Source organism: Carcharhinus amblyrhynchos, chromosome 14 (assembly GCF_965287045.1).
Source record: "Carcharhinus amblyrhynchos chromosome 14, sCarAmb.v2.hapA, whole genome shotgun sequence".
NCBI lineage: Eukaryota > Metazoa > Chordata > Chondrichthyes > Carcharhiniformes > Carcharhinidae > Carcharhinus > Carcharhinus amblyrhynchos.
In genome coordinates, this window is record NC_137337.1 from 9577157 (window position 1) to 9589560 (window position 12404).

The window sequence follows — 12404 nt, forward strand, 5'->3', positions numbered from 1 at the left end:
TGGGCTGAATGGCCGGTTTTCAGGCTGTATTGCTCAATGACTCTAATAAAAAATCAGGTTATCAACCTGAAATTTCCATCACATGACTCATCATATCCAACAACCCTCACAGCAGATCATCCTATCCATCTCTAGTACTTTTCGAACCAATAAATAAAGTTGTTCAAAGAAATTGAGGGAGGAAAGAAAACGTTTGAATATCCCCGTAATTTTTGTGTGAGAGTCTCCATGACAATCCTGCAAGGTTGACAACACTATTCGAAGATATTAATGGGCCCAATTTTAACACTGGGCAAGCTGATGGGTTTTGAATGGGTTAAAATCTCACCCAGCGGAATGAGTTTGCAAAGCAGGGCTGCTCAGAAAGACACCCAAGTCCCAACTAGACTGACATCTTCTGGCATTGTCACTTGTATCAGTACAAAGCACTAGGTCAGCAGAAGCAGTAATTGAAAGGCAGCGCTCCAACTGTGCAGGCCCCTCACTTTAGGCAATGTCATGGTCACATCTCACACACGTTCTCGGCTCAGAGTCAGCACTTTTCACTCTTGATTTGAGACTGCAATTAAATGCTGACCTCAAATATGCCTTTGAGTATCAGGAAATAAGGAGGAGGAAGAGGGAGCAGGAAAATTATGATTTTTCTTAGGGAGCTGTCTGGTATTCCATTATTGGAGACATGTCCATGAGACCCGGCTTCACGACTTGAAAAGAGGTGATAGTTGCCAAAGCTTGTGGTTATAGGCTGTGTGTGCCTGTATCAATCTAAATTACATTAAGAATGTGTTCCGATCGTAGAAAACCTTTTATTAAAAAAAATTGACAGTTACAAAGACGATACCTGAAATGAGTGGGTGCATATATTGCAAAAAAAAGAGCAGCATGGTGGCACAGTGGTTAGCATTGCTGCTTCACAACTCCAGGGACCCAGGTTCAATTCTGGCCTTGAGTAACTAAGCTGTGGAGTTTGTATGTTCTCCCTGTGTCTGCGTAGGTTTCAAAAACAAAGAATAAAGAACGGTACAGCACAGGAACAGGCCCTTCAGCCCTCCAAGCCTGCACTGATCATGTTGCCCTATCTAGACCAACCACTTGTATCCATCTATTTCCCGCCTGTTCATGTGTCTATCCAGGTAAGTCTTAAATGGCGCTAATGTATCTGCCTCAACCACCTCACTTGGCAGTGCATTCCAGGCCCCCACCACTGTCTACGTAAAAAAACTTGCCCCGCGCATCTCCACTGAACATTTTCCCCCTTACCCTGAACTTCTGCCCCCTTGTAATTGTCATTTCTGCCTTGGGGAAGTTTCCTCTTGGTGCTCCGGTTTCCTCCTACAGTCCAAAGGTGTGCAGGCAGGTAAATTAGCCATGCTAAATTGCCCCTTTGTGCGGTTAGGAGGATTAGCAGGGTAAATGCAATGGGGTTACCGGTTTACGGTGGGGGGGATCTGGGTAAGACGCTCTTTTGGAGAGTTGGTGCAGACTCGATGGGTCGAATGACCTCCTTCTGCACTGTAGGGATTATATGGTTCTGTATATCAGGAAAGGCTGAACAGACCGGGTCCCTGCTCTCGAAAAACCCAGGCTGAGTGGTCAAATAGAGGTCATTAAAATTATGAAAGGTTTCGACAGAGTGGATGCAGAAAGAAAGCTTCCCCTAGTGGAGAAAAGCAGGACTACAGGCCAGTTTTAGACAATCATCAAGAAATCCAATAAGAAATTCTGAAGAAGCCACTTGACACAAAGAGTGCATGAGAATATGGAACACACTCGTGGGGAGAGGTTGAACTGAACATTTTTTAAGGCAAAGTTAAAAGGCAAACATCTAAGGGTGAAGGGAATACAGAGTTAGGACGATAGATTTAGATGAGGAAAGATGGGAGGAGGCTGAGAATAGACTAGCTGGGTCAAATGACCTGTTTCTGTGCTGTATATTCCATGTAAATCAATGACGACACACTCCAGTGTCTGCCTGTTAAACCGGAATCTTCATTTGATGCCCCCCTTCCCCAGTCCCCATTTTATGGGTTAGAAACAGACTCAGCAAAAATACCATTTGATAGTGCAAAGACCCCTACCCAATCCCAGTGATGTGGAGTTGCCAGCATTGGACTGGGGTGGGCACAGTAAGTAGTTTCACAACACCAGGTTAAAGTCCAACAGGTTTATTTGGTAGCATTACTCAGGGCTCTCTTTGTGGTAGCCCCTAATGTCCCATTGAAATGAGAATAGGACCCATCTGAACATTGAAGAGAGGTCCTTACTCCCATTTCTGACCCGGATTGTTATATCCCCTTGCCCCAATCAGTGCTTGTGATGTGTGAGCTTTGACTGTCATTTCTGAATGGGTAGGTCGGAGCTGCAAGGTTTCTCCAACATGAAAGTATTGTGAAGTTAATATTTGTAAAATTATAAAACAGTTGTGAAAATGCTAAGAATCATAGAATCATAGAAACCTTACAGTGCAGAAAGAGGCCATCTGGCCCATCGAGTCTGCACCAACCACAATCCCACCCAGGCATTACCCCCATATCCTTACACATTTACCCATTAATCCCTCTAATCTACGCTTCTCAGGATACTAAGGGACAATTTTAGCATGACCAATCAACCTAACCTGTACATCTTTGGAGTGTGGGAGGAAACCAAAGCACCCGGAAGAAACCCATGCAGACACAAGGAGAATGTGAAAACTCCACACAGACAGTGATTCAAGGATCCTAACCAGAAAGATCTCATTGTGTTGTCATTGCTTCTTTTGCCAATTCCCTGAACTCTGTGCCCTATTTCTTGAGCCTTCCACAAATGGGGATAGTTTCTCTATTATGTCCAGATCCCTCATGAGTTCAAATACCTTGATCAAATTCCCTCTCAACCTTCTCCAAGAATAGTCCAGCTCCTTCATATAATCCCTGCAGTGCATCCCATCAAGTCTGCACAAATTCTCCAACAGAGTATCGTGCCCAGGCTTCTTCCCACCCTATCTCAATCTCTTGGCGTTCTACAAATATGTGAAGAGTAAAAGGATGAAATGTGAAGGGATAGGACCTATAAAAGGTGAAGGGGGAGAAGTCTGTGCGGAACCGGAAGAAATAGCAGAGGTGCTTACTGAGTACTTTACCTCGGTATTCACGGTGGAAAATGATCTGGGAGGTTGTACTGCAGGTTTGCGGCGGACAGAAAAGATTGAGTATGTGGACGTTCAGGAAGAGGATGTGTTGGAACTTTTAAATTCTATCAAGGTAGATAAGTCGCCGGGACCGGATGGGATGTACCCCAGGTTACTGTGGGAGGTGAGGGAAGAGATTGCAGAGCCTCTGGCGATGATCTTTGCATCGTCAGTGGAGACGGGAGAGGTTCCGGAGGATTGTGGATGTGGCTCCGATTTTCAAGAAAGGGAACAGGCATAGTCCGGGAAATTACCGACCGGTGAGTCTAACCTCAGTGGTTGGTAAGTTGATGGAGAGGATACTGAGGGACAGGATTTATGAACATTTAGAGAAGTTTAGTACGATCAGAAGTAGTCAGCATAGCTTTGTCAAGGGCAGGTTGTGCCTTACGAGCCTAGTTGAGTTCTTTGAAAATATGACTAAACACATTGACGAAGAAACAGCGGTGGATATGGTTTACATGGACTTCAGCAAGGCGTTTGATAAGGTCCCCTATGCAAGACTTCTTGAAAAAGTGAGGGGGCATGGGATCCAGAACTGGCTTGCCTGCAGAAGGCAGAGAGTGGTTGTGGATGGGTCTTTTTCTGCAAGGAGGTCGGTCACCAGTGGAGTGCCCCAGGGATCTGTTCTAGGATCCTTGCTGTTTGTCATTTTTATAAATGACCTGGATGAGGAAGTAGAGAGATAGGTTGGTAAATTTGCTGACGACACAAAGGTTGGTGGCGTTGTGGATAGTCTGGAGGGGTGCCAGAAGTTGCAGCGAGACATAGATAGGATGCAAGACTGGGCGGAGAAGTGGCAGATGGACTTCAACGCAGATAAATGTGTAGTGGTCCATTTTGGCAGGTCCATTGGGATGAAGGAGTATAATATTAAGGGTGTGACTTGTAGCAGTGTAGAGGAGTAGAAGGACCATGGGGTCCAGTTCCACAGGACTCTTAAATCAGCCTTGCAGGTGGAGGATGCGGTCAAGAAGGCGTGTGGTGTACTTGCCTTCATTAATCGAGGGATTGAGTTTAGAAGTCGGGAGGTAGCGTAGACAGTATTGCATGGTCTGTTTAATAACCTTGCTTTCTCTGCTATGCTTAGAGGTTAAAAGAGATGCAGTTGTGCAGTACACAGAGAAGACAGAGTGAAACATTGTATCATTAACCTCAGCAGCAATTCCTGCCAAGACAACAGAACATGTTTTTGAATTTTAACCAATCAATACAAAACTGGCATTTGGATAGCAGCAGCCTATCAGATTTGAATTTCATGTTTTGATAACCTGTAACCCAATCCCAGCTCCAGAGAACTGCCAGACTGCACCTGCCGAGTAACAGCTTGGAGAGACAGACAGATACACAGACAGCAATGGTCTGCCAATGTAACAAACAAATTTATGTCTTAAAAGAAAGCCTCATTTCAATCGCAAAGGTAGCAACAGAAGATAGTGAAGGCAGAAGAATCAGAAAAGAAGAAAGAGGATTCTGGAAGACAAACCCCTGATTAAAATTTGAGAGTGGCTAAAAATTCTAATATTTTCGTTAATAAGTGGGAATTATAATTATCTGAACAGCATTCCATGTTTAATTCAGTTTGTTAATAATTTTGTTAACCTGTTTATTGTTAGTTAGATAAAATAAAGTGTTACTGGTTGCTTTACAGAGAGAGTCTCAAGTAGTTATTTTGATTTGATCACTAAAAGTTGCTGCAGAGCAGATCGTACTATTTCCCACACTCACTTTAACAGATTCTGAAGGGAGGTACTTCTCTTTGAGTGGTTCACTGTTAATTCTCAGAGATCAACCTCCTCTTTGTAACAAAAGTTTCAGGACTATTACATGTTGGTAACACCTTGAACAGCACAAAGGACTGTTCCTGATTGGCACCCTGTCCAGGTCTACCTATAGGCCACATAAGAACATAAGAACATAAGAAATAGGAGCAGGAGTAGGCCATCTGGCCCTTCGAGCCTGCCCCGCCATTCAATAAGATCATGGCTGATCTGTCGTGGCTCAGTTCCACTTTCCCGCCCTCTCCCCATAACCCTTAATCCCCTCTCTTATCAAAAACCCATCAACCCGCTTCTTAAAAATATTTAGCGAGGCAGCCTCCACCACTTCAACGGGCAGAGAATTCCAGAGATTCACCACCCTTTGAGTGAAGAAGTTCCTCCTCAACTCCGTTCTGAACCGCCCCCCCTTTATCTTGAGGCTGTGCCCCCTAGTCCTACTGTCTTTTTTGAGCGGGAAGAGTCTTTCCACCTCTATCCTATCCATCCCATTCATCATCTTATACGTCTCAATGAGATCTCCCCTCATTCTTCTAAACTCTAACGAGTACAAGCCTAGTTTATTCAGCCTCTCCTCATAGCTCAACCCCCTCAACTCCGGTATCAGCCTAGTAAACCTCCTCTGCACTCCCTCCAAGGCCAAAATATCCTTGCGCAGGTGCGGCGCCCAAAACTGCACACAGTACTCCAGCTGCGGCCTCACCAATGCCCTATACAGCTGCAGCAAGACATGGACTAGCTGTGTCATTACAATAAGGTCTGAAGATGAATAGACTTCAGTCTACATGCCTTTCTGATTTGAGATGTCTCTGTCACCTGTAGGATTATATTCAGTTTGCAGTGCTGACTGATTCAAGCCCATTTTTTTATAGAAGTAAATAATTCAGCCCCTCAAACAACTTCCATCATTCAATGAGAACACAGGTAATCTGTCCCTCACACTATGTTAGTGTGGTGTGGTGTTCCCGATGGTGGAGGAATCCAGAAGAATAGTTTGAGGATAAGGGATAAACCTTTTAAGACTGAGGCGAGGAGAAATTTCTTCTCACCAGAGGGTGGTGAATGTGTGAAATTCACTACCGCAGAAAGTGGTTGATGCCAAAATATTGCGTGATTTCAATAAGAAGTTAGATATAGCTTTTGAGGCTAATGGGATCAAAAGATACAAGGGGAAGGTAGGATCAGGATATTGAATTTGATGATCAGCCATGATCATAATGAATGGCAGAGCGGTGAAGTTAATGTTTGTAAAATATAAAACAATTGTAAAAATGCTAAGCGTAGACAGCATTGCATGGTCTGTTTAACAAGGCTGCTTTCCCTGCTATGGTTAGAGGTTAAAAGAGATGCAGGGCCAAATGGTCTACTCCTGCTTCTAGTTTCTATGTTTCTATGCATGCTTATTCCAAGCTCATATCCATAGAATCCCTATAGTGCAGAAGGAGGCCATTTGGTCCATTGAGCCTGCACTGACAACTATCCCGCCCAGGGCCTATCCCCGTAACGCCACATATTTACCCTGCTAATCCCCCCTGACACTAAGAAGGAAAGGCCAACCAACCTAACCCACACATCTGTGGAGTGTGGGAGGAAACCGGAACACCTGGAGGAAACCCACACAGACACAGGGAGAATGTGCGAACTCCACACAGGCAGTCACCCAAGCCGGAATTGAAACTGGGTTCCTGGTGCCTGAGGCAGCAGTGCTAACCACTGTGCCGCCTAAGTATTAAAGGAGTGTTAAAAGATGGGAGATGACGTTGTTTCAATGCTTAACTAAATGAGCTTAAGGTTGGGATTTGATGGTTGCAGTCACCCTAAGATTAGAAAATCCCACCCGAGGCCAACGGACCTTTGCATGGTTTGTGTCCCGCTGGCTACAATTCCTGTGATGGGCGGGATGGGAATGTTCCACTCTAACACTGCCTACCTACTCAATTGGCCGTAGGAGATCCCACACTGATGTTCATGGAAGAACAGCAGCAGAAATAGGAACCGCCTGATCATTTATTCATTCCCTGCATATAGGATCTTGCCTTTCATAACTGGCTGCTGCTAAGTTTGTCTACACTGGAAAGTGCTTCAGAACTAATGTCTTCTGTGAAATGCTCTGGCTTATCGTGTGGACATGATAACGCACTATCTGCATGAATACTTTATGATGTCAAGACGGAAAGTGTCTGGAAAAATTGATGAGCAGCAGCGGTAAGCCCTACATCATTTATTTTCAGCAAGCATGCAACCTTTGGAACAGTAAGTGGGCCGCATGTGACTACACAGAAATGGAAGCCACCTTATAAAGTACATAAAAATAAGACCCATCTACAAAGAAAGTGAAAGCCCTCTCCTGAATGCAAAAGGCAAGCAGCTTAAATGTGACAGCACCCCCATATAATGGCACCCAACATATATAGTAAAGTAAGGTTTCACCTTACATCAAGTAAAACAAAGCCTCGCTGGCTGCTTGTGTTCCCTTCCTTTCTCCCTCCTTTTCCTGTTTTGGAACATTCAACTCCTTGCAGTTCTTGGGCCTGCAGGACTGGCCAAGAGTGTTTCTGATCAGTGTGAAAAGAAGTCTCTTGTTCGTCCAATTCTCATCAATTGGTGCATAATCCATGATCACATCCAGCCTTACAGCTTCTGAGATCTCCACCTCTGGTGGCTGCGTTGAAAATCTGGAATTAACCTTCCCAAACCAAGTTCCCGCTTTTCAGACTCTCGTCCAAGGCTACCTATTTGGCCAAGCTATTGTTCAGCTGCCCAGTGTCTAAAATTGGTTGTGACCCTTCTCTAAATTGTTACTGTGTGTAATCCTGGGCAGGTTGAGTGGGTGCAAGTAGAAACCAGTACTGGGCACAAACACAAAGAAAAATACAACCTGGAGTTGTGAGACTTCTTGCTGTGTATCACAGCTTGGTATGGCTCCTACTCTGACCAAGACCATAAGAAACTACAAAGAGTCGTAAATGAAGCCCAGTCCATCATGCAAACCAGCCTCCCATCCATTGACTCTGTCCACAATTCCTGATGCCTCGGAAAAGCAGCCAGCATAATTAAGGACCCCACTCACCCTGAAAATTCTCTCTTCCACCTTCTCCTATCAGGAAAAAGATACAAAAGTTTGAGGTCATATACCAACCAACTCGAGGACAGCTTCTTCCCTGCTGCCACCAGACTTTTGAATGGACCTACCTCGCATTAAGTTGATCTTTCTCAACACCATAGCTATGACTGTAACACTACATTCTGCACTCTCTCATTTCCTTCTCTATGAACCGTATGTTTTATCCATATAGCACGCAAGAAACAATACTTTTCACTGTATACTAATGCATGTGACAATAATAAATCAAATCAAATCAAACCCATTCATCTGCTGTTTGTGGGATCTTGATATGCGTGACAGGCTGCCACATTCACCCACAATAGGTACACTTCAGAAGTATACACAGCAGAAATTCTCCAACCTCACCCGCGACTGGGATTCTCCGATCCCGCCGCAGCGACCGTTCTCACTGGCAGCGGTAGCGGATGTCCAGGAAGGGAGAATTCCAGCCCACTTCATTGGCTTTGGAGCTCTGGGGCATCCTGAGGGAGTGAGATACAAATGCAAGCCTTAATTTCACAGTCGCTCTGGAGATGTCGCCTAATTGAATTTCCTCAATGAAGAGCAGAATCAGGAATGTTATCAGAGTGGCCAGATGGATTTAACTTTCAACGGTGCCAGCTCTCTCAGGGATCAGCAAAAGACAATCTAGAGAATGTTTCATATTCACAGGCGTATTCGACCAATGTTTTCCAGTTGACACTGTTACAGCTGAGCCCATACAGCTAACACCACAATTTACACAACTGCAACTGGCACCTCTACAATGAACACTACTCCAGTTGGCACTGCAACAGCTGGCTCTATCATAGTTAATACAATTTTTTTCAATTCATTTCATGGCATGTGGCATTGCTGGCTGGGTCAGCATTTGTTAGTAAATGGCCATGTCAGAGTGCACATAAGAATCGACCATCTGAATTCACATGTAGGTCAGACCAGGTAAGGGATGGCAGATTTCCTTCCCTAAAAGACATTACCGAACTGGATGGGTTTTTATGACAATTGACAATGGCTTCATGGTCATCATTAGACTTTTAATTCCTTCACTGAATTCAAATTTCACCATCGGCCGTTGTGAATTACTCTGGGTTTCTGGATAACAATGCCAAGATTCCACCACCTCCTCCTCATTGCGACTGCAGCAGTTCCACTTCAGAAGTTGAAGGCTACAATGCATTAAAAGCAACTATTCTTGTTGTGGAATACCAGGCCGCAACATTTTAGTTTCATGGTCAATTGAAAATATAAGTGTCAACTTATACATTGGCAATGACCGATCAACAATTTCAGAAAAAACTGACAGGCCAAAGACTTTCCAATGTTCACAGGCAAACGTCACAAACCTGGGGGATGGCGGGGGAGAGGTGGTGGGGGGAGGGTGAGATGTGAGGAGGATACAGAGATGCTTTGGTCAGGTTATTGGCCAGAGTGGTTTAGAAAAGCTGAGTGAGTAGGCAAGCGAGCTGGATAAATGTAAGGTTATCCAGTTTGGAAGCAAAAGAAAACATGAAGGTACAGGAGTTAAGTTAAATGCATTATGCAAAAATAAACTTCATCATAGAGTCCCACAGCACAGAAGGAGGCCATTCGGCCCATTGAGTCTGCACCGACCACAATCCCACCCAGACCCTATCCCCATAATCCTATGCATTTGCCCTAGCTAGTCCCCCTGACACAAAGGGGCAATTCAGCATGGCCAATCCACCTGACTCGCACATCTTTGGATGTGGGAGGATGCTGGAACACCCAGAGGAAACCCACACAGGCACGGGGACAATGTACAGTCTCCGCACAGTCACCCAACCCGAGAATCAAACCCGGGTCCCTGGCGCTGTGAGGCAGCAGTGCTAACCACTGTGCCACCGTGCCGCCCCATAAACTTGCATTTACACAACATCTTACGAAGCAGTCAGGATATTTCACATCCAATGGATTGTTCCCAAAGTGCAGTCACCAACAAGCAGGCAAAATAGCACAGCAAGATCCCCCAAGCAACAGCGTTGATTGCCTAATCTTTCTTCTAATTTTTGGTCAAGAGATGATTGTTCTTGCTCTTCCAATAGTGCCTTCAGATCTTTTACAATCCACCTGATGGAAATGCATCTATTACCTCAACAAAATATATTTCCAAATATAGTCTATCAATGGCGATACACACAAATCCTAAACCTCATCTCCACGGGTAATATTGTGCCAATAAGAAGCTCAGCATATAGAAACTGACAGCCATCGGAACCTTGATTTGTGTCGCAGCCCTGGGAGAATCCTGGGAGCACCTTTTGGGAACCTGGCCACCTTCCGGACTATCGGCAAATATACCAGGAGTTCCGCCATTTAGTTTTTGTTTCATGGGTTGTGGGTAAGAACAGCATTTGTTGCCCATCCCTAATTGCCCTTGAACTGAGTGGCTTGCTAGGCCATTTCAGAGGGCAGTTAGGCATCAACCACATTGTTGTGGATCTGGGTCACAAGTGGGCCAGATCGGGTAAAGACGGCAGATTTCCTCCAACAGATTTCCAACAGGGACACGAATGAACAGATGGGTGGTTACAACGATGCTTACGATTCCCCCAGCTGCCATGGTGGGATTTGAACCTGAGGCTTCCATAGCATTTGCCTGGGCTTCTAAATTACTAGCCCAGTGGATTTACCAGTACACCACTTCTCCACATAGAAGTCCCATTAACAATAGGCCACAATGGTCTAGGAATTCACTGATGCTACCAGTGTCTTTAGACTAGATTCAGTGACATGCAGTGATGTACTGACAACTGATAATAAGTCAGGTACCTGGGCAAAGAGGGAAGAATGAATATGGCTGCTACATGACCCCTCTAGGATTTGACTAAAAGACAATGAATGGGCAGTGATTCAGTGCATGACTTGGAACAGATGTGTCATTGTGTCATGTGGAGTTGACCATGTTGTCTGGCAGCTGAGTGAGAAATTTAGGGTATTGTGATATAAGTGGAAGAGGAGGGTTACAACATTTCTTACTAAATGAAGATTGTGTAAGTTCTCACTCGGGCCAGTGAGAAACACGCGAGAGAAAAATGAAAGGATAAAAAGTAAAGTGATGTTGAATCTACAACTATTGGCTGTGTGAAGTTCTCTCCGTGTCTGCATGGGTTTCCTCCGGATGTTCCGGTTTCCTCCCAAAGATGTGAGGGTTAGGTTGACTGGCCATGCTAAATTGACCCTTAGTGTCAGGGGGATTTGCAGGGTAAATATTAGGGTTATGGGAACAGGGCCTGGGGCAGTTGAGGTTGGTGCAGACTTGATAGACCGATTGGCCTCTGTAACGGCTTTTATCAGGCAATTTGAGAAGGGCCTGTTAGAATAATGAACCCCCTGATTAAGGGCCAAGTTGATGGGCCAATCAGGGAGCCTCTTGCTTTGTATTTAAGCAGGAGTGCCAGTTCCTCTGGGACTCCGAGTGTAGGCTGCTAACTGAAAGCAGTTGGTATGCTGCTGTCAGACTCGTAAATAAAGGGGTTTTGGTGAAGGGACTTCCGCCTCTGAGGACTCATCACAGCCTCCTTCTGCAGTGTAGGGATTCTATTACTCTGAATTACGACTGCCACTCCCTCCATTTATGATGACCTGGTGCTAATTGTCTTTCAGTTTTTGATAAGGGTCACAGTGGGGGGTGTGCGGCCTGCAGATAAATCAGATTCTTCCCTCTTTCATTTCCTTCACCAGTATGAAGGGGTCACTCATGTAAGAGCAGGTTAGCATGAAAGAAGATAAAATGCCTGGGCACTGACAAGTTCACGCTTGTGGAATACAAAAAGATGATCAAGGGCATCTCTAACCGCCAAACAGCAGAGTGTACAATTATTCCCGCAGTCCGAATCTATGTCTGGGACAATAAAGTCACAAGTAGGCTTACATTAATACTGCAATGAAGTTTCTGTGAAACTCCCCTAGTCACCACACTCTGGCGCCTACTCAGGTACGCTGAGGGAGAATTTAGCATGGCCAATGCGCTAGCACGTCTTTCAGACTGTGGGAGGAAGCCGGAGCACTCAGAGGAAACACACGCTGACACAGGGGAGAATGAGCAGACTCCACACAGACAGTAACTCAAGCCCGGGAATCAAACCCAGGTCCCTGGCGCTGTGAGGCAGCAGTGCTAACCACCATGCCGCCCTCGTTTAAATCATAGTGAAGCCTCACATTCCCATCAAGTTTCATGTTGTCAGCAGACTTGGAAACAATCGCTTCCCCATCCAAATCATTGATATATATTGTAAATAGCTACAGCCCAAGCACTGATTCTGTAGGGCCCCACGAGTCACCATCTGCCACTCTGAGAAAGACCCATTCATTCCCACTCTCTGTTTTC

At 45.1% G+C, this 12404-nt stretch overlaps 1 protein-coding gene across 4 annotated transcripts in view; it reads right to left on the reverse strand.

Moving 5' to 3' along the window:
- Positions 1-12404, reverse strand: part of adck1 (aarF domain containing kinase 1) — a 446668-nt gene that overhangs the window by 126613 nt on the left and 307651 nt on the right. The window lies entirely within an intron of this gene.